The 18,345-nt window shown below is 44.7% G+C and overlaps 1 protein-coding gene across 5 annotated transcripts in view; it reads right to left on the bottom strand.

Annotated features, from left to right (window-relative positions):
* Window positions 1-16,602, bottom strand: part of DAB1 (DAB adaptor protein 1) — a 1,337,206-nt gene extending 1,320,604 nt beyond the window's left edge. Inside the window, exon 1 of one of the 5 annotated variants that reach the window (XM_061411800.1) lies at window positions 16,372-16,602. The gene's annotated coding sequence lies outside the window, so the exon portion shown is untranslated. The remainder of the gene's footprint in view (window positions 1-16,371) is intronic. The other 4 variants (XM_061411797.1, XM_061411794.1, XM_061411799.1 and 1 more) reach the window with 4 other exon arrangements.
* Window positions 16,603-18,345: the final 1,743 nt, after the last annotated feature.

Genomic DNA, 18,345 nt, shown 5'->3' with positions numbered 1-18,345 from the left:
TCCATTAAACACACACACACACACACACACACACACACACACACATCCCAGCATGTGTGAAGGCTCAGAAGGGAATGAGAGCAGGGCACACACAGGCACCTCCAAGTGATTCCCAGAGACCAGACCGCCCAGACCAGGTGATGGGTAAGTGGTAAAGGCTTGCACTTTATCCTGAGGCTATTGGCGGGGGGAAACACTGAAGGCTGAAGACAGAGGAAGTAAGCCCTCGGATTTGGGATTTGCCAGATACCACTATGGCTGATACGCAGAGGCCAGGCTCTGAGCTCTGAATGACTGATTCCAGAGCCTGTGATCTTTACCCAGCCACATATTGGCAGCATTCCTAGAATCTGGAGGGGTCTAAACAAGGAGAAATGGACAACAGAAAGACCTAAGTACCTCTGGTTGAAGAACAACTTCAGGACAGATGTGCTTCTCAGATCTGGATCCCAGTGGAGCAGAATACAGTGAAGATCAGATTCTGGACCTGCTTCTGTCTGTAACTAGATGTTTAGCACTGGACAAGTCAATGTCCAGCCCCTCACCCTGAGCCTTAGTATCCTCATTTGTGTGACGGGTGGAGGCTTAGGTAGCTAATCAAAAATGATCATGACTTTTAAAAAATTGATTATTACTTGCATTCAGTGAACTCTTACTCTGAGCTTGGTGTTATATCTCAGTTCACACCTACAAGCACCCTGTGAAGAGATTCGATTATCATCATCCCCATTTCATAGCATGGAAACTGAAATTCAGAGATGTTAAATAAGTTGATATTAAGTAAGTGTAGAAGCAGGATTTGAATCCAGCTTTCAGATGCTTAATGTGAAAACTTTCTGTTTCAGGGCTCTCAGAAATGTATTTCACAAGGATTTTCTGAGCACCTGGCCAAGGAGGGTATACACACAAGGAAGCAAAGTCTCCCAGGGCAGAAGTCAGACACACATTCCTAGGCTGGGCGTCCTGAATTCTAGCCCTGGCTGTGTGATGAATTCAGTTGGCCTGTATGTAGAGAGCATCGGGGTTGCAGTGCAGAGGAAGGGGTAGGGGAAGGGCTGTGACAAAACAGTCCCTCTCTTTCCTGTACTGTGGACTCCTGCTGTGTCCATAGGATATCACAAGATACCCAGGGCTTAGACGACCAACAGCTGGCACAGCTGTAACAACCCTCAGTGTTGCATCACCCCCAGTGAACTAAACCCCCAAATGGCCAGGGCAGGCTGCCCAGCGTGGTCCTTATTGGGCAGGTCCAGTCACCATGGTCTGGGCAGAAACTGCTCCTATGGCTCTCAGGGCCAGGCCATTCATGGTGGACAGAACCCAAAGGGCAGACTCTGCAGAGAAGTCTCCTTGTGATACGTTGTGAGACTAGGTTAGACCTGAGGCCAAAATAAGGGAAAGATGCCCCAGGTGGCAAGCTCTGAACCCCAGGCAGCAGCACCAGCCAATTAGGGCTAATTAGCCAACTGCGGAGCAGGGGGCAGTGGAAAGGCCGGAGAGAGGCTGCAGAAAGATCTGCCCCCAGGCCCTTGGCAGCACCTGCAGGAGCCGAGGCCTGCAGACCTGCCCCTACCCCCAGGTGACCCGCCCGGCTCTGACTAATGAGCCACAGCCGGTGATGGAGGGTGTAACCTGCAGAGAAATGCTTTCTGCCTTCTTCTAATAAACTTTTTCCTGAGATCCACGGCTGGATTCTCCCATGGGTACAGCCCCAGGTGTTGGGGGAGGGAGACAGAGGCACACAGTAACAGCTCATTTAGCAGGGAACAAATGGCTTCCTTTCAGGTCAACAAATAAAACATGATGTACTCAGACAAGCGTGGGGGCCCGAGACCCATGTCTTGCGAATCGGAAAGACAGGCAGAGGACACGGCCACCCACACCTTCAAGAAATCCCCTGCTTCCAGGAGGTGAAAAAAGACCACAAGAACCAAAAAATGACATTTCCTTCAAACAACCCAGAAGGTAAAATGCAAAAGCATCCGCTAGAGTAGAATATTGAAATCAAGATGATTATTAATAGTAATAGTAGCTTATATGTGTGTGTACACTCCCTTGTCATTCATAATTTACTTTCACACGCATCAGCTCCTTGAAGCTTCACTACTACTTTATAGAGCGGGAAAGGCAAGAAGAGGAGTCCGCATTTGAGAGAGAAGGATCTGGGGAGGCCGCGAGCTTAAGCCTAAGATCCCACATGTCAAATGTCAAACTAAGTCTTCTTCTATTTATTTATTTTTAAAATTTTGGCAGTCAAAGCACTGAATCCTAACCACTAGACCACCAGGGGAACTTCAAAATAGTCAACTTTACGCTATGCATATCTCATCATAAATTTTCTTTTCTTTCTTTTTTGGCCATAATGCTTGGTTTATAGGATCTCAGTTCCCCGACCAGGGATTGAACCTAGGCCAATGCAGTGAAAGCCTGGGATCCTAACCACTAGGCCACCGGGGAACTCCCCCAACCAAACCTTCTAATTCCAAAGCACTGCAACTTTCCATGTTAGATTGTCAGATCCAATCATTGCTATATTCCTTTTTATTCTTTTTTTGAATCATAATATGTTAGGACTGGAAAGGTCCTTTATAATTACCAGAATCCTGGAACCCAGAGAGATTAATATGCTCAAGACCACACACTGGGTCCTTGGTCTGCATACTCTCTCCAGACCAATTTCTGCCTCCTCAACATCCATTCAATCCCCAATAAGGACTCTTGCTACAGATGCTAGTAATAAAAATACTTTTATGTTGTCACCTTAAAAACAGTAGATGCCAGCAACTAATGTATTTCTTTATTGACACGAGTCTTTACTTCTAATAAAGTAATAACCTTAATGTGATGGGAGAAAAGGCACAGAAGGGGAGAAGCAGGAGGGTTCCCTGTGAGCAGTAGGGACTCCATAAATGCTTGCTGAATTGAATAGAGTGAAATAAGCATGGACCCACAGGGAAAAGAGAGAAAGAGAAGGGATTTTCCACACACATAGATGGAAATGCATCTACTCTGTAAGAAGACACTGTGCTGGGAGTTTGGCACAAAGAAGACATTTGCCGTATTCCAAGCTGGTTTTCAACATCAGCTTCAAGCTTCCCACTGTCTTTACATCTCACACTCGCAGAGAGAACACAGCGGGATGTATGCTTCCAGGCAACCCCTTGGAAAATGTTTGACCTTCAATGAAGTTTTGACATTGTTTTCTGCGTCACCTAGGTGTCAATTTTTTTTTAGGGAAAAATTCTGGAGTCAAGAAAGGAGTATGTAAAGGAGGCAGAACTCTTAGTAAAATGCCAGTGACAGTGCAGTTACTGTAAGCTGATGTCAGAAGGCATTATCTCCTGCTGCCACTGAGCTCGCTCTCTAAAGGATTTTGCCTGATGGTGACTTCTGTCAATTTCTGTCTATTTTCGCTCCTTCTTTCAATCCACTGGTGGTTTCAAAGTATTTGGGGAAGGTTCCACAGGAGGTAGGAAGTGTCATAGATCACCACTTAACACTTTGGTCTAGAAAAGTGTTCTAGTCATCACTATTATTTGTTGAACACCTGCAATGATAATGATTCTCTTATACTCAAAAGCATGGCTCAACTTTACTGAATATTTACTATGTGTTCAATGCTTAGCACCTCACATGCACTATTCTATTGAGCCTTCATACAACAATCCTCTGATGTTTAAGTTGCCCAAAGCTATAAAACTACCCAGTGGCAAAGTCAGATGCCAATGTCAGAGCCAGTGTTCTTTGCTGGTACCCTACCGTTCATTCTTGTATTCATTTGCACAATCCCTGTGTACCAGGCTTTGTGCTAGCTATTGGGACAGAGAGATAAAAGACAAGACCATGTTTTTAGGAAGCTCACAGGAACTTGAGAAGTCAGATAAACTAAAGGTCACATATGATGTGCTAAGGGTAGTAACAGAAGGGATTGCTGGGTTCTCTGGGCACATCCCAGTCCAGGAGGTATTGAAGAAGATTCCCAGAAGAAATGATGCCTTGTTCTTGAAAGGGTCAGCAGAAGGCATCACACAAAGGAGGGCATGGAGGGCAGTTCACTCATAGTAGGCAAAGTGGGGAGCTGCCAGCACTGAGACATGGAGACATGGGAGAGCATTGGCAAGTTCAAGGGTCTTCTAAGTAATTCACAAGGGACTGCGCCCAGAAGAGACAATCAGGTAGTGAATGAACAGGAGACTGGAGAGGAATGAGGCTGAAAAACAGGGTAGGAACCAAAAAGAGGCTTTCTGCCAGTCTAAGGGGTTTGAGTTTTAGCCTGAAAGCCCAGGCAGCCCCTTGAGGGTTGGTATGCACGTGTGTGATGTTCAAGGGGAACACTTACAGCTTCCACCCCACTCCTCAGAGGGGAAAAGTGGGCAGCAACGCTTCCATCCTCTTGCCTCAAAGGAAAGGGACTGATTTATCTTCTGGGCGAAATCAGAAGAGAACAAACATGTGTGGCTACAGCAGATATGGGCTCTCCCGGCACCATTCCAACTTCATATTTGCATTTCTTATCCTTCTGTAGGAGACCCAGAAGTGACTACAGGGTGCTCTAGGGACCAAGCAGACACACTTGCGTGAGGCTTGGAAGGAGGAAGAGATAGATAGGCAGTATCTGCCATGTGCAAGGACAGTAACTCTTCTGCAGCAGTTCAGACGAAGATCCTCCTATCTCCAGCAGCAGTGTAGTCTCCACCCTATTATGCCATGGTGTGGTTGGGTAACCATGCTGACATCCAAGCTTGGCTCTTAAGCCCCTCCTGGAATGCTAATGGCTACCAACACCCATTAATAAATCCTTTTCTGTTTAAATTATTGCATCTGCAACTAAGAACCCAATTGACACTATAGAACAATCCCTTTCATTCTGTCATTCAGAGTTTTCTGATCTCAGAAGATCCTCATTCACTGCTCATCCATGAAATAAGCCTACGAGGCCACATGTGCTCCTACAAGGAAAAGGGAAACCTGTCAATATCCAGTTCAACTTAAAGAGAAAGTTCAGGAGGCAAAACCTAAATTCTCCAGTGACGCATTAACAGAAATAAGACCATGCCTCATCTTTTTCAACTACAGTATTCATCTCCCATTTGGTTTTTAACTTGGAGAGAGAAAAGGCACGAGTATCTCTCAAACTCTTCCCCCACCCAGCACCAAAAAAACAATGAGCTCACATTTGTGCTTTGGAGGTAGGGAAACCAGTTAAAATCAGCCATTTGGCTGGAGGAAACACAATTCCAGAGTCAGTCTGGAGTAAGAGAAGGGATGCTTCTGTGCTAATCAGAAAAGCACTGGGAGCCCATGGGGTACAGAAACTTCAGCAATGAGATGCAATCTGTTGATTACCAGGAAACCTGTTTTGCAAAGAGGTCATAATCTCAAACTCTCAGCTCACTTGTATCATTTGCAGGGGGCTGATTTCCCCCTTGACACTCACAGAATTGCCCAACACACCTGTTTCCAAAGCATGTGGTCTCCACACCTGAACCTCTTGGAGCTGAAAATGTGGGATGAATAAGAAAGAGGAATATAACTAACCCTGCGTGGAGTCATAAAGGACTAGACAAGATGGGAGCTAAATTAAAGAAATACCAACCAGGAAGCCTAAAGTTTTCTAGTCCTTGAACCTCTTATTGGCAAGCTCAGTTTTCCCCTCCCTAAATCGAGGAGACAAAGATGGCAAGTAAAGCTGTCTTTGCTGAGTAACTAGTTCACACAACAATGGGAGGTGGTGAGCAAAACAGGCGATAATTGCACTCAAGGGCTGGCAACCCTATGAGAAAGTTGAGGGAACACAGGGAACGATGGGAATAGGTGTGGCAGAGACCAACACCCATCCTCCCCATCCTCTAGCACAGCACCCAGTTCTGACCCATGGCCACCCAGAATAAAGACGGTGCTCTTATTCTCCCTTCTGTTAGAAATGGCCCACTGACTCAGTCCTGGCCAAGGAGAATGTAAAAAGAAATTACGGGTCCAACTTCTCGCCATGCCCTTAAAAGAAATGGGGAGGGGGGTCCTCCCAGCCATCTAGTTTGAATGAGGAGGTGGTGCTGTCCCATCGTGGATGATAAGAATGACAGCAATGTCATGAGGATGGAGCAGGAGGAGTGGCAAGAAGAGCCACTAGAAGAGCTTGGACCCTGCGTGACTTCACCGCTGGGAGCTGCCCTCTGCACTCAGACTTTTAAATGACTGAGACATCTAATTCTACCATTTTAAAGACACATTCAAGCTGTTTTATTTGGTATCTTGGCTACCTGCTGCTGGATCGATATTCTAATTCTCTGAGATGGCATGCCAACACTTCACTTATCCAGCAACCTCACTTTTCCAGAAAACAGTTGTAAACAAAGCTAGAAACAAAAACCACCCTCAAACAGCCAAACTTATATTGTCACTGGAGACTGATGCACTTTATTTATGGGGATGGTACCCTGGCCAAGACTTGGTCGGTGTTTATGGACCCTTATCACATCTGCATTTCCAGTGAGCATGGTTCCTGATATTTTAGCCTAGAGCCAACAAAAGGATGGATAGAAAGGGGAAAAGACTGCTTTTAGAGGCAGATAAACTGACAGTACCAAGACATGAAGACACAATCTGACAGTGAGGGAAGGTATAAAAAATAGAGATTAGAATTTTAAGCCCATACATCCATATGTCTAGGGCCACCCATATCTAAGGGCAAACAGTCTTGCATCTCTAAATAGCCCTTCAGTTCAGTTCAGTTCAGTTGCTCAGTCATGTCCGACTCTTTGCGACCCCATGAATCGCAGCACACCAGGCCTCCCTGTCCATCACCAACTCCTGGAGTTCACTCCGACTCACGTCCATCGAGTCAGTGATGCCATCCAGCCATCTACCAAATATATAGCTTGATACAATAGTTGATGCTCAAAATGCTATTTCTTAGTCGTAATCTATTTTAAAAAGCAAGAAAGTATGTAATTCATTTATAAATATTTTCTAAACATTGGTTATCTTGAAGCTACACTTATTTGAAACATCTCAGTCTATGTGGTGCCATATACATAATTTCATACAATTCAACGTTAAATGAAATACATTTGGATACCACACTTGTAGTCAGGGTTAAAACCATTCACTCTGAACCTATGTTTTTTTCAGGCCTCACCCTGTATGTAATGTCTTAGAGATGAATCAGACACATCATTGCTGTCTAGTAATTCCTGGTCTAGATTTAAGAGACAAATAAAGAGATTACTATAACACTAGCTCAAACCTCTATGGGTGGAAAATAAGATGCAACGTAGATGAAAAAAAGATTACTGTCTATGATCTAAAAGAAACTCTTATACAATGATAAAAAGATGAACCATTCCAAGAAAAATGAGCAAAGACAATGAATTATCTGTTCATCAAGAAGCAAATCCAAATGGCCAATAAATGTGAAATGATGCTCTTCGTTGGTACACATCAAGAAAATACAAAGTAAATAGCAATGAGATCACTTGTTACTTCTCAGGTTAACAAAAGTAAAAGAGGTTTATAATATGTGCTGTTGACAAAGACATAGGGAAATGTTACTTCGTACCTGGTTAGTGGAAATGAGAATTATTATACTTTCTTTGGAAAGATATATAGTACCACCTTCTAAAACTTCAAAAGCATATATCCTTCGACTCTTTAGTATTAGTTTGGGGAATCATAAAAGTTAAAACATCAACAGATATTGACAAATGTACAAGGATGCTTATTTCATCATTGTTTGTAAAAATCAGTGAAACAAAAGTAAATGCCCATCAGGAGAGAAATGGTTGAAAAATCAGTGGTATGTTCATACCACTGAAACTTATACAGCCATTGAAAAGAGTGACTTATATCAATGCCAGCTGTCTGGGGGTGGGGGTGGGGATGGGGACTGGAAGGGAACAGTTTTCCATAATGTTTAAAGTGATAAAAGCAATATGCCAAGGAATGTATATATGATCTCATGTTTTACACCCATGATAAAAATCCCTATATATATGAACATATTCTGTAAATGTTACAGGAACTTAGAAGAAGATATGGAAGGCAGCCTCATTGTTAGATTAGTTTGAGGGGCAAAGGAGAGTAAATAAATATTTTTCTAAAAAGATGTCTAGGATAAAAAGTAACTAGTTGGCATAATAAGGCAGAACAAATAAACTTCTATCTATCTACATATGTTAGCATTTGTGTTTAAAGAGACAAATAAAAGGATGGTCACCAAATTATAGGCAAGACAACTAGAATTTCAAGTGTTTTTTTACTAGTTTCTAAAGCTTTTTCTATACTTTGGCATTTTTACAATGAATTTGTTTTATTTATATGATTTGGAAAATTAATAAAGTGATAAAAAAAACAACCCATGTCAGTGCTGGTCAATGTTGAGTGATATTAACTAAGAAGCCTGCGTGGGGGGCATGATACCTGATCTTGACGTCAAGATTTTATGGGGTTTGGAGGATATCTGAAAGAGGAGGGTGTTTCCGGCAGGAAGAACTAGAGAACTAGTATGATAGTAGAAATAAACACGGGGACATCTAGCTCATCCGGAACAGAAGATAAAGAATAAGCTAATGGATGCAGTTCCATGACCACCAAATAAAACCAAACAGATAGGAAGTAGAAGTGGCCACCATAATGCATGGACACAAATGTGACTTTTAGAGTTAACATTAACACATGAAAACAGCTTGGTTTCTCCAAGCGCTACAAATTGACAAATATTTTGAGCTCTGAGGACTCTGTCCACAGTGACACCATGTGTCTCAGTCAGATGTGAACTGCAGTTGGGTAACAGTTTCATTTTAATCCCTCCTTCTTGTCAGTTGCCAACTTGGCTATAAATAATTGCTTGCAGAAAAAAATATGTCACTAAAGATCTAAGCTCAAGCTACCAAAAAAATGGTCATTTTGAAGTAAGAAGAAGTCATATTCTGCATGCTAATTAAACAAGATGTCTCAAGACCTAGGGCTCAGAGCTCATTTTTTTTTGAAAAAAAGATTCCTATTTATTAAAAGCCTATGAATACAAATGAATTCTTTACTTAGTATTCACTCTTATTTAATTCTGCCCCCTTTGAGACAGGAACTACATGTGCTTTGCTGATAAATTGAAAGGTTTTCTGATGTCATGGGGCCCCCTGTCATCCACAATACGGCTGTTTATGCCACAGGTGTATGTACTAATGGTACAGGGTTCTTGCACTGTTACCAACAAAGAGCCCAACTGATGGTCACTTTCTTGCTCAGGGCAACCAGGATCACAGAGCTGCCCAAGGTAGTAATTTTCAAGCTGAGAGGTACTCCCCTTGCTCTTTCACAAAATACTTCTTGCTCTGTAAGTGGAAGTTAAAATCACAAGGACCCCAACTTTCCTATTCCCATAACCATATTAGGAAGCATGGCGGATATGTTATTACTCCATTTCCAAGGAATTGAAAGAGAACTCATCAGGTAACTCTTCTTATACCTAACAGTGTAACAGGAGAAAAAACTCAAGTCCTTGAACTTAAAGCCTGTGTCTTTTTATTTAGTGATCTGCTGAACATTGGGCTGACAATGAAAAAAACAGACCAGGAGAACTTTCATCATTTTAAGCTTTGCTGGCTTTTAAGAGCAGCAATAAGAATCAGTCAGTGAAAAACAAGAGATTGGAGAATGAAAATGAGAACAGAAGATGTCGGACACATGGGGCCCCAACCCCATTTCCACACTTATTGGCAATGAGTCTCAGCATCCATTTAGCCTTATCGTGCCTCAGTTTCTTTCTGTAGAAACATGGTGTTGTTTTGAGAATTAATGGGGTAACACATGAAAAGTGCCCGTAAGCACAAGACAGGTACACAGTAAAGATAACTGCTATGAAGGCAGCAATGACAATGATGATGACAAAGATGGTGATGATAACAACAATGACGATGGCAATGATTCTACTGCTAAACAACCCCAGCATCTTAAATAGGTGCCAGAATCTCACACACTTGAGTAGCAAAGAGCACAGACTACCTGTGCCCAAATCCTATTTATACCACTTAGCTGCATCTCATAAAAGCTGGTAGAGTTTTGCCAAGAGAACACACTGGTCATAGCAAACACCCTCTTCCAACAACTCAAGAAAAGACTCTACACATGGACATCACCAGATGGGCAACACCGAAATCAGTTTGATTCTATTTTTTGCAGCCAAAGATGGAGAAGCTCTATACAGTCAGCAAAAACAAGACTGGGAGCTGACTGTGGCACAGACCATGAACTCCTTATTGCCAAATTCAGACTTAAAGAAAGTAGGGAAAACCACTAGACCATTCAGGTATGACCTAAATCAAATCCCTTACAATTATGCAGTGGAAGTGACAAATAGATTCAAGGAATTAGATCTGATAGACAGAGTGCCTGAAGAACTATGGACGGAGGCTCATGACATTGTACCAGAGGCAGTGATCAAGACCATCCCCAGGGAAAAGAAATGCAAAAAGGTTGTCTGAGGAGGGCTTACAAATAGCTGTGCACAGAAGCGAAAGGCAAAGGAGGAAAGCAAAGATATACCCATTTGAATGCAGAGTTCCAAAGAACAGCAAGGAGAGATAAGAAAGCCTTCCTTAGCGATCAACACAAAGAAATAGAGGGAAAAAACAGAATGGGAAAGACTAGAGATGTCTTCAAGAAAATTAGAGATACCAAGGGAACATTTCATGTAAAGATGGGCACAATAAAGGACAGAAATGGTATGGACCTAACAGAAGCAGAAGATATTCAGAAGAAGTGACAAGAATACACAGAAGAACTAAACAAACAAAAAAAGATAAAACAAGTTAATCCATCTTAAGTATGTAGAGCCGCACATTGCCCATAGGAAATTTTTGTTTCTTTTAAAAAAAAGCAGTTGGAGAAAAGGATCTACAGATTCAAGTTCTATTATGTTACCTGGTCAGGATTTCCAGTCCAAAAGAAATAGTGTGATTTAAAAAAAAAAGGCAGGGGGGGTGGGGGGGTGGGGGTGGGGTACAGTCTCTAGAATCAAAAAGATTTGAGTTCAGATGCAAGTTCTGAAATACATTAGCTAGGTGAGCTAGGACAAGTTACTCAACATCTCTGATCCATGGTTTCTTCTTTATTCATTAACATCTCAGCAAATATTTTATTGATATTTATTGTACCGGGCACTGTTCTAGTTGAGGATTATAATGCCATTCCTAGGACTGCTATAATGATTAAATGAGAGGATACAGGTTGTATGTCTAACCCAGTGCCTGTCACATATCAGTTCAGCTCAGTTCAGTCGTTCAGTCATGTTCAACTCTTTGCGATCCCATGGACTGCAGCAGGCCAGGCTTCTCTGTCCCTAGCCAGCTCCCAGAGCTTGCTCAAAGTCATGTCCATAGAGTCGGTGATGCACCAATTAACAGGAGCTGTAGCCCAACTCAGATGGCAGCTGCTACCTATGCCAAGTTCTAGAGGCCTCCAGCATCAGTGGGTGCCTCACTGACAAAATATCCCCAAACCAAAATCTCAAACCATCCCATTAGGTGCTGTAGCATAACTACTGAATCACAAACTATGTCCTTGGTTGCTCACCAAACTCTCAAGAAAGTAACTCCATCCACAGTTGTGGTTCAGAAAACTTCAGACATGCAGATGAGCATTCAAAAAGGGAGTTTCTAAGAGACCCAGGCAATGCGGACCCTACTAGGGCTGAGCACCAGCAATACACGCCCCTCTGCCCCTCTTCAGGAAGCAGCCGTACCCGCTAGATTCTTCTGTCCCATTGAGTCATGCATTAAAGGGAAAGCAGAAGTTTCCCTCTCCCTTTCTGGGACCAACTATCACATCCGAGAAGACAGAATGAGCCTTGTGCCCCAGTTCTGGGTTCTTCCTGGCTCAAGGGGCTCAGCCAAGTGCTGTGGACATCTGGCGTGTGCCTTCCCTTCTCATCCATGAAAGGGTAATGGCGCCCGTGGAGGTGTGGGTGAAGGGCTCCACAGCCTCATAAGCTCTGAGCAAATACTGGGCATACAAACCTGAGTTCGATGCTTTTCCTCTCGGTGCCCACAGGTCCACTCACGGGGTAGACTGGACAGAGCGGAAGCAATAAAATGAAGGAGATCTGGGTTTGCATCTGGACCCCACTCCCACTTCCCTGTCTAATCTGGCCAATTTACATAACCTCTTGGAACCTAGCTTTCTCTATTGGTAAAATAAGGATTGTAAGACCAATCACATAAGGCTATTGTGAAGATTACTGAAGCAATTTATTTAATTTAATTAAAAAATAAACCAAATTAGTATGTGTTCACTTATACCATATTTGCTGGGCACTTACTACATGTACAACTATGCATTAAGAATTACAGCATATATATACAGATATATATTCCATGATCCCTGCATATGATCTAGCCAAGAAAATACAATGTAAGACAAAGGTTAGGAAGAAATTCAAGTATTTAATAGCATATGCATTAAAAATAGAGGGTATTTAGGTGGGAGTAGGGAGAACTGTCACTTTTTACACATACCATTTGAATTTTTAAAATTTTTGTAATCAAAATAAAAATATAAAAATAGTGAGAGCAAAATAAAATAAGAAAAAAGATGTTATGACTGCTAATCACCCTCTAGAAGCTCTTGAGATGAATGTATCCACTGACCTTCGCTCACATAGCTTTGTGCCCACTACTGTGTTATATATACCTTGAGATTGAAGAGGTGGATCACTTATCCTCACTTGGAAGGAACTTACAATCTAATGGGAGAGAAGAACACATGGATAGTACTTCCAAGGAAGTGTGTTAAGAGTGCTGAGGGAACGTGGCTTCCTGAGGGAAAAGGATCCCTGAGTGGATGCCACTTTTGAGATGGATCCTGAAAGATGAGTGGAAAAAAAGTAGGAGGTATTTTCCAGACAAGAAAAGAAGTCTGCACCTGCAAATTTATGAAAACTGTGTATGGTATGCATGTGAAATGTAAGTGTAGTGTGTGTGTGTAAGACAGAGAAAGCATCTGTGGCAATGCTGTGTGTGTGAGGGTTTAAGTTTGCTTATTAGCATACATGTGTGTAGTGTGTGTGTAGATGTGTGGTAAGAGAATGTATCTATGTATGTGTGAAGCCCATTGAGAGGGAGCAAGAAGGCCAGGCTATGAAAGGCCTTGAAGTCTATGGTCAGTGATTTGAATAACATGCTTTAGGCAACAGGGAAACTCTGGTGTGTTCTGGTCAAATCAAACCCTAACCCTAACCCTTTAGACAGATGATGTCACACTTGTGGAGAGGGACTATACTGGAGGTCCCTCTCCAGTATGAGTTGGAAGCTCTGAGAATACTCTGGACTAGAGTCAAGGAGGCTGGAGTGAAGACAAGTTGTAATGATTTTCCCATTACTCTTGGTTCTGGGTGGCAGGTTAAGAGCGTTCACTACACTATCCTTTATTATTCTTCTTTCACCCAAGGTTAAATACATTAAGAATGCACTATTTTTTAAAATGTCAATTCTATGGAAGACAAATCTAAAACAAAGGATGCCTCCCTTCCAAAGTCATTCTGATACCAGCAGGTCCAAATGGAGTGCCCCAGCTTGACCCAAATAGGAGTATGCTCTTGGGGCTATGAAAGCACAAGCAAACTGACTTCCTTTGGAACTCTGACCCTCCATACTGACAGTTGGAGTTTAAGCCAAGGAAAAAATAAGGAACAGAGCTAATGGCTTTGTGCAGCACAAGGTTTCCTTCATAAGTCATTATCTGATGATGTCAACGCTGAGGGCCAAGCTAGTTTAATGCCAATGAGTCTTTTGCAGTTTGGGGTTTTCCTTTGCATTTTAAAAAATTCATATAATACAAAACTCTGCTTCATGTGGGCCCTTCCTTCTCCTTCTCAGTACTGGAATTCCTCCTGTTTCCCTCTGCCTGTGTCTCCCTCCTCTTCCTCCCCCTCCCTTTTTTGTCCTCCCCCTCCTCCTCCTCTCTCCCTCCTCCTTTCTTGTTCTCCATCTCGCCTCCCTCTTTCCCACTGTTGTATCTGAAGTCTTAAGCTGTCTCTGTCTCTCTTTCTCTTACTACTGCCCCCCCCCCACCTTTTCCTCTTTCCCTCTTTTCTCTCTCCCTTCCTTCTCTCCCCACCCTATATTCCTTCCCATTAAGTGAAAAAGCTTTGATTTTAGAAAAGGAGCAAGGCCTTTACTAGCACAAGAGTCAGACCAACAAATAGGGTCACAGTAAGGTGACTACCTGAGTCTAGCTTCAAGAAAAGAAAAGAAAAAACCTTGTAAAAGAGAGAGGACTGAATGGTGGCCCTTGAGTCCAACGAAGGCAGGTGGGGCATATGGCTCCCAGTTGTCCCTGGACACCAGTACCACTAGGCAGTCTTCCAGCTGGACCATTTCTATTTGCAAATAAGCCCCAGCCAGTCCCCCTCTATTCTACTGGGAGTGAGATGGCATAGCCACTGCCTCACGGCACTGCTTAGCTACCCCTCTGGATCAGCTTGGAAAGGAAGAAAAGCCATACAATTCAGAACCAGTTACAGTTCAGCACTGCAGGGGATTTCAAGGACCCCCTGTTTTACCCCAGTCCGGTCACTGGTGAAGGAAGCGGGTTCCCAGCTTGCTAAATGCCAGGGGGACCCATTATCAGAAAACCCAGACCTACGACCTGTTGCAAAAATGCCTCCACCCTGGGAACACCTCTAGGTTTTTGCCTTCTGGACAGAAATCTACTTTCCAGGGTCCAGAGATATAAACAGAAGAAGATTAAAATAGAAACAGAACGGGGTTAAAATGCACTCAGTACACATCAGAAATCCACTGCATGTTCCCCCGCAAGAAGGATTTGAGCAGTAAAGTCTGTGGGAGATGCGGCTGCAGTGGTGGACGGCTCTAGGCTCTGAGGACCTTTTTAATATGGCTGTATTGTAATACCGCAGTGCCAAAAAAAACCCCGCCAGTCCTTCCCCCAAAAGCAAAAGGAAGCCTCGCTCAGCAGCAAGAACTTCCCAGCTCTGGTAACAGATTGCCTCTGTTTTACACCCGTTTAATAACCGCTTTACTGAACGCAAGCCGGGGAAATGTGTATCCTCGAAAGGCACGACACAGAAACCTCCCTCTGCAACGACGCGATTCCTCGGACATGAAACTAAAATGAATTCATCGGAACTCAGCCTCCCAAAGCAACAGCAAAGCGACTGCGAGGCGATTCACAGGCGAGAGCCCCTCAGCGTTGAGGGGGGATGGGGAAGGCAAGCAGGGGACACACCTTTACTGAGCTGTTTGAAACATGCTGCCTACAAAGTCCTTCTAGACCGGGCTGCCAAGGGTTAATTTCCTCTGCAACAATTGATTATCTCGCTCTCTTTCTCTCACATACACACCCCTACAGCACCCACACAACCTCCGCCACTACCACACATTTGAATCTTTTTAATCTTAAATTTCCAGAAATTCCCTGATCAGCCCTATCTTTTTAGAACAGCCCCTCCACCTGGGCTGGATTCCCACCTCATCAACAGTGAAAGCCCAGAGAGCTGGGCATAATTATTTTTCTACAAGGTTATGCCTAATTGGCCACTAACCTAATTGATTAATCATCTCATTTTTCAAGACAGCATCAAAGAGCCAAGCTGAGTGGGAAAAAAGAAAACATGAGTCTGGGTAGTACGTGGGGTAAAATTACAGATACTGGGGAAAGACATCCCTCCCCAGCCAGCTTGCCTGGGTTTTGGACACGGAGGTGGCCAGAAAAGAACAGAAAACCTAGAACATGCTGGGAAACTCGCAGAACCTCAAAAGAACTGAGCTGGGAGCCTCGACGCCACCCAGCCAGCCTGAGTGTAGCCGCCTCCGAAGAAGAAGTTGTTTCTCCCAGGTCAGAAAGGGTTAAATGGCTGAGGGCAAACCCAGCCTCGGCTGGCAAGGGGAAGCAAAAGCCGCCAGTCTCAATGTCGGGGAGTCCGCCTGGAGCACCCGGCCGTCCCCCGCCCCCCGGGGTTCGCCCTCTGGCTGCGGCCGCAACTTGCGCTGCGCAGGGCCCTCGCCCGCGCCTTTGCGCGCCACCCAAAACTTTGCGCACACTGCAGCCAACACCGCCTGCCTCGCAGCCAGCCGCGCGCCACCGAGTGCCCTGGACAGCTGCCTGTGGGGCTTCGGCTTTGGACTTTTCCCTCAGCCGCTTCCGATTCCCACCCAGGGGGCTCCCTCGCGGTTGCGGGAGCTCCGCACCCGCCCTGCGCTGGGCTGGCAGGCGGTGCGGGCGCTGCGTTCCAGATGACCACCTCGCCGGGCCGGGCAGCACCCCAGGGACAGATTGGTCCCCTCTGCCGCCCCTGCCCCTGCCCGCCCACCCCGAGCCTCCCACGCCTGAGCGAGCGAGCGCAACACCTTCTCCTACCTTCCCCGCCGGCCGCCGAGGACCACACTCTCCGCTCAGCCCTCTCGACTCATCCTCCGGCTGCAGCAGGAGAGGGCGAGGGGGCTCTGCTTTTGTTCCCTGGGGGTGGCAGGTCCGTTTGGGGCCAGGGCGCACGCAGGAGACAGCCGCGGAGCTGGGTATCCCTGACCGGGGACGCTCACTCCCAGCAGCTCTGCCGGCAGCAGTAGCGGCAGCAGTAGAGATAGTGCCGGCTCTCTGCAGGCCACATCTTTCATACCTTATACATCACTACCGCATTCCCCCGAATAGGGGAGCCCCACAGCATTTCGCCACCTAGCGCAGAATGCAGGCGCCCGCATCAGTGGCGAGGCCGGCTCGGACAGGACGTGAGCACCGCTGGAGGGAAGAAAAACCTCAGTACCCACTCATAAGTTCCCTCCCAGCTCCGAACACAGCGAGGCCAAAACTTGCAGCCACTCCGCAGCCTTCACATTTTGGGACTCTCTATTCCCCAGAGAAATCTGGACTTCAGACCAAGTAATGATGGTTTATTAGAGGCAGTCCTCCGGGAGCTGTCGCTAGACTTTTGGCCTGCACGTACTTTTACACAGCCTCATCCTCGGCGGAGTCTTCACACACATGAGGTTTTGCCGCAGCAGACACGTACTGTCTTGCACGAGCAGAATCCTCAGAGAGGAAGTTCTGCCCTGCCCCAGGATCCAGTGTGTGGGCACAGGAACAGACAGACAAGGGTTCCAGTTGCAGTTGTTGAGATCTTAAGCAAATTCCCAAATAAATGATGGAGGCTCCATTTCTTCATCTGCAAAATGGGAACCAGATTATCTGTCTCATAGGATTATTGTGAGAACCAAATGAGATAAACGTTGATCTCTACAGGTTAAGTGATAGCAAATGGTAGGACTTTTCCCTACTCACAGTAAGTCTGCTCTTCCTGGGCTAATAATAAATCAGTAACAATCCACTCATTCACTAACAATTTATTTGTATGCTAACTGTGCCAGTCTCTTCTATGGAGTGGGGTAAGACGTTTAAAAAGATAGACAAGTAATCCTTAAGGTCTTGAATTTACTCCCTAGTATGAGGACAGAGACAATAAACAAGTAAATTAGTAGAAACTGACAGTAATAACTGCTATGACACCAATTTAAAAAGATGGTGATGTGTGGTAAGAAAAAGCTGGGGTAGGACATCAGTCTGGGGATTGGAAAAGGACTCTCAGAGAAAATGACCATTGACCTGAGACCAGAAAGCATTAAAGGCAGAGGGAATAGCAAGTGCAAAGGCCCTGAGGCAGGAATAAGATGAATCCATTTGAGAAGCAGAGAGAAACCAACTATGGCTGAAATGTAGCAAGGCTGGTGACTAAGTGGTATAAGAGAAGTTAGAGAGAGAGGCTGGTCTTATAGGAGGGTGTCAACAATTTTTTTGGAGATAGTACAACTGTGAATTTTAGAGGATAGGAAATAGTATGATTTGTGTTTGTTGAAGCTCACTGCAGCTCCTGTGCAGAGAACAACTGGAGGGGGCTTGGGTGGAGGCGGGGGAAATAATCAGAGATTCCTGTGCAGTGCTGGGTGAAAGTCCCTTTCCATTCTCTGGCCTGCACAACTACAGTGAGCCCCTCGCCTCTTCCAGTAGGTCTACAAGGCAAGAGGCCACTTGCCAGGAACCCCAGGGGCCTTAGTGTAGACTTCTCCCACCACTTTCAGAGGATCTTTTCCTTAACTGGCAAGTGTATATAATAATATATATTTTCGTAAGATTATTGCAAGGATTAAGTGAGATGGTGAAGGTATCTAAGCTACTAAATAACTATTAATTTCATCCTTACTGTATTCCCCCTTTAAGTCCCCCAGGAGCTTCCCAAATGCTCCTATTGTACCTCTGTCTATATCTGAAAGAAAGGAGCGTTGATCATCTTTCTCTGGGAACTGTCCTGTCCAGGGTAACATGTTGGATCCCAGGAGATTG

Source organism: Bos javanicus, chromosome 3, assembly GCF_032452875.1.
Source record: "Bos javanicus breed banteng chromosome 3, ARS-OSU_banteng_1.0, whole genome shotgun sequence".
Lineage (NCBI taxonomy): Eukaryota > Metazoa > Chordata > Mammalia > Artiodactyla > Bovidae > Bos > Bos javanicus.
The sequence above is the reverse complement of the archived record's forward strand: the minus strand, read 5'-3'. Positions and strand labels throughout refer to the sequence as shown.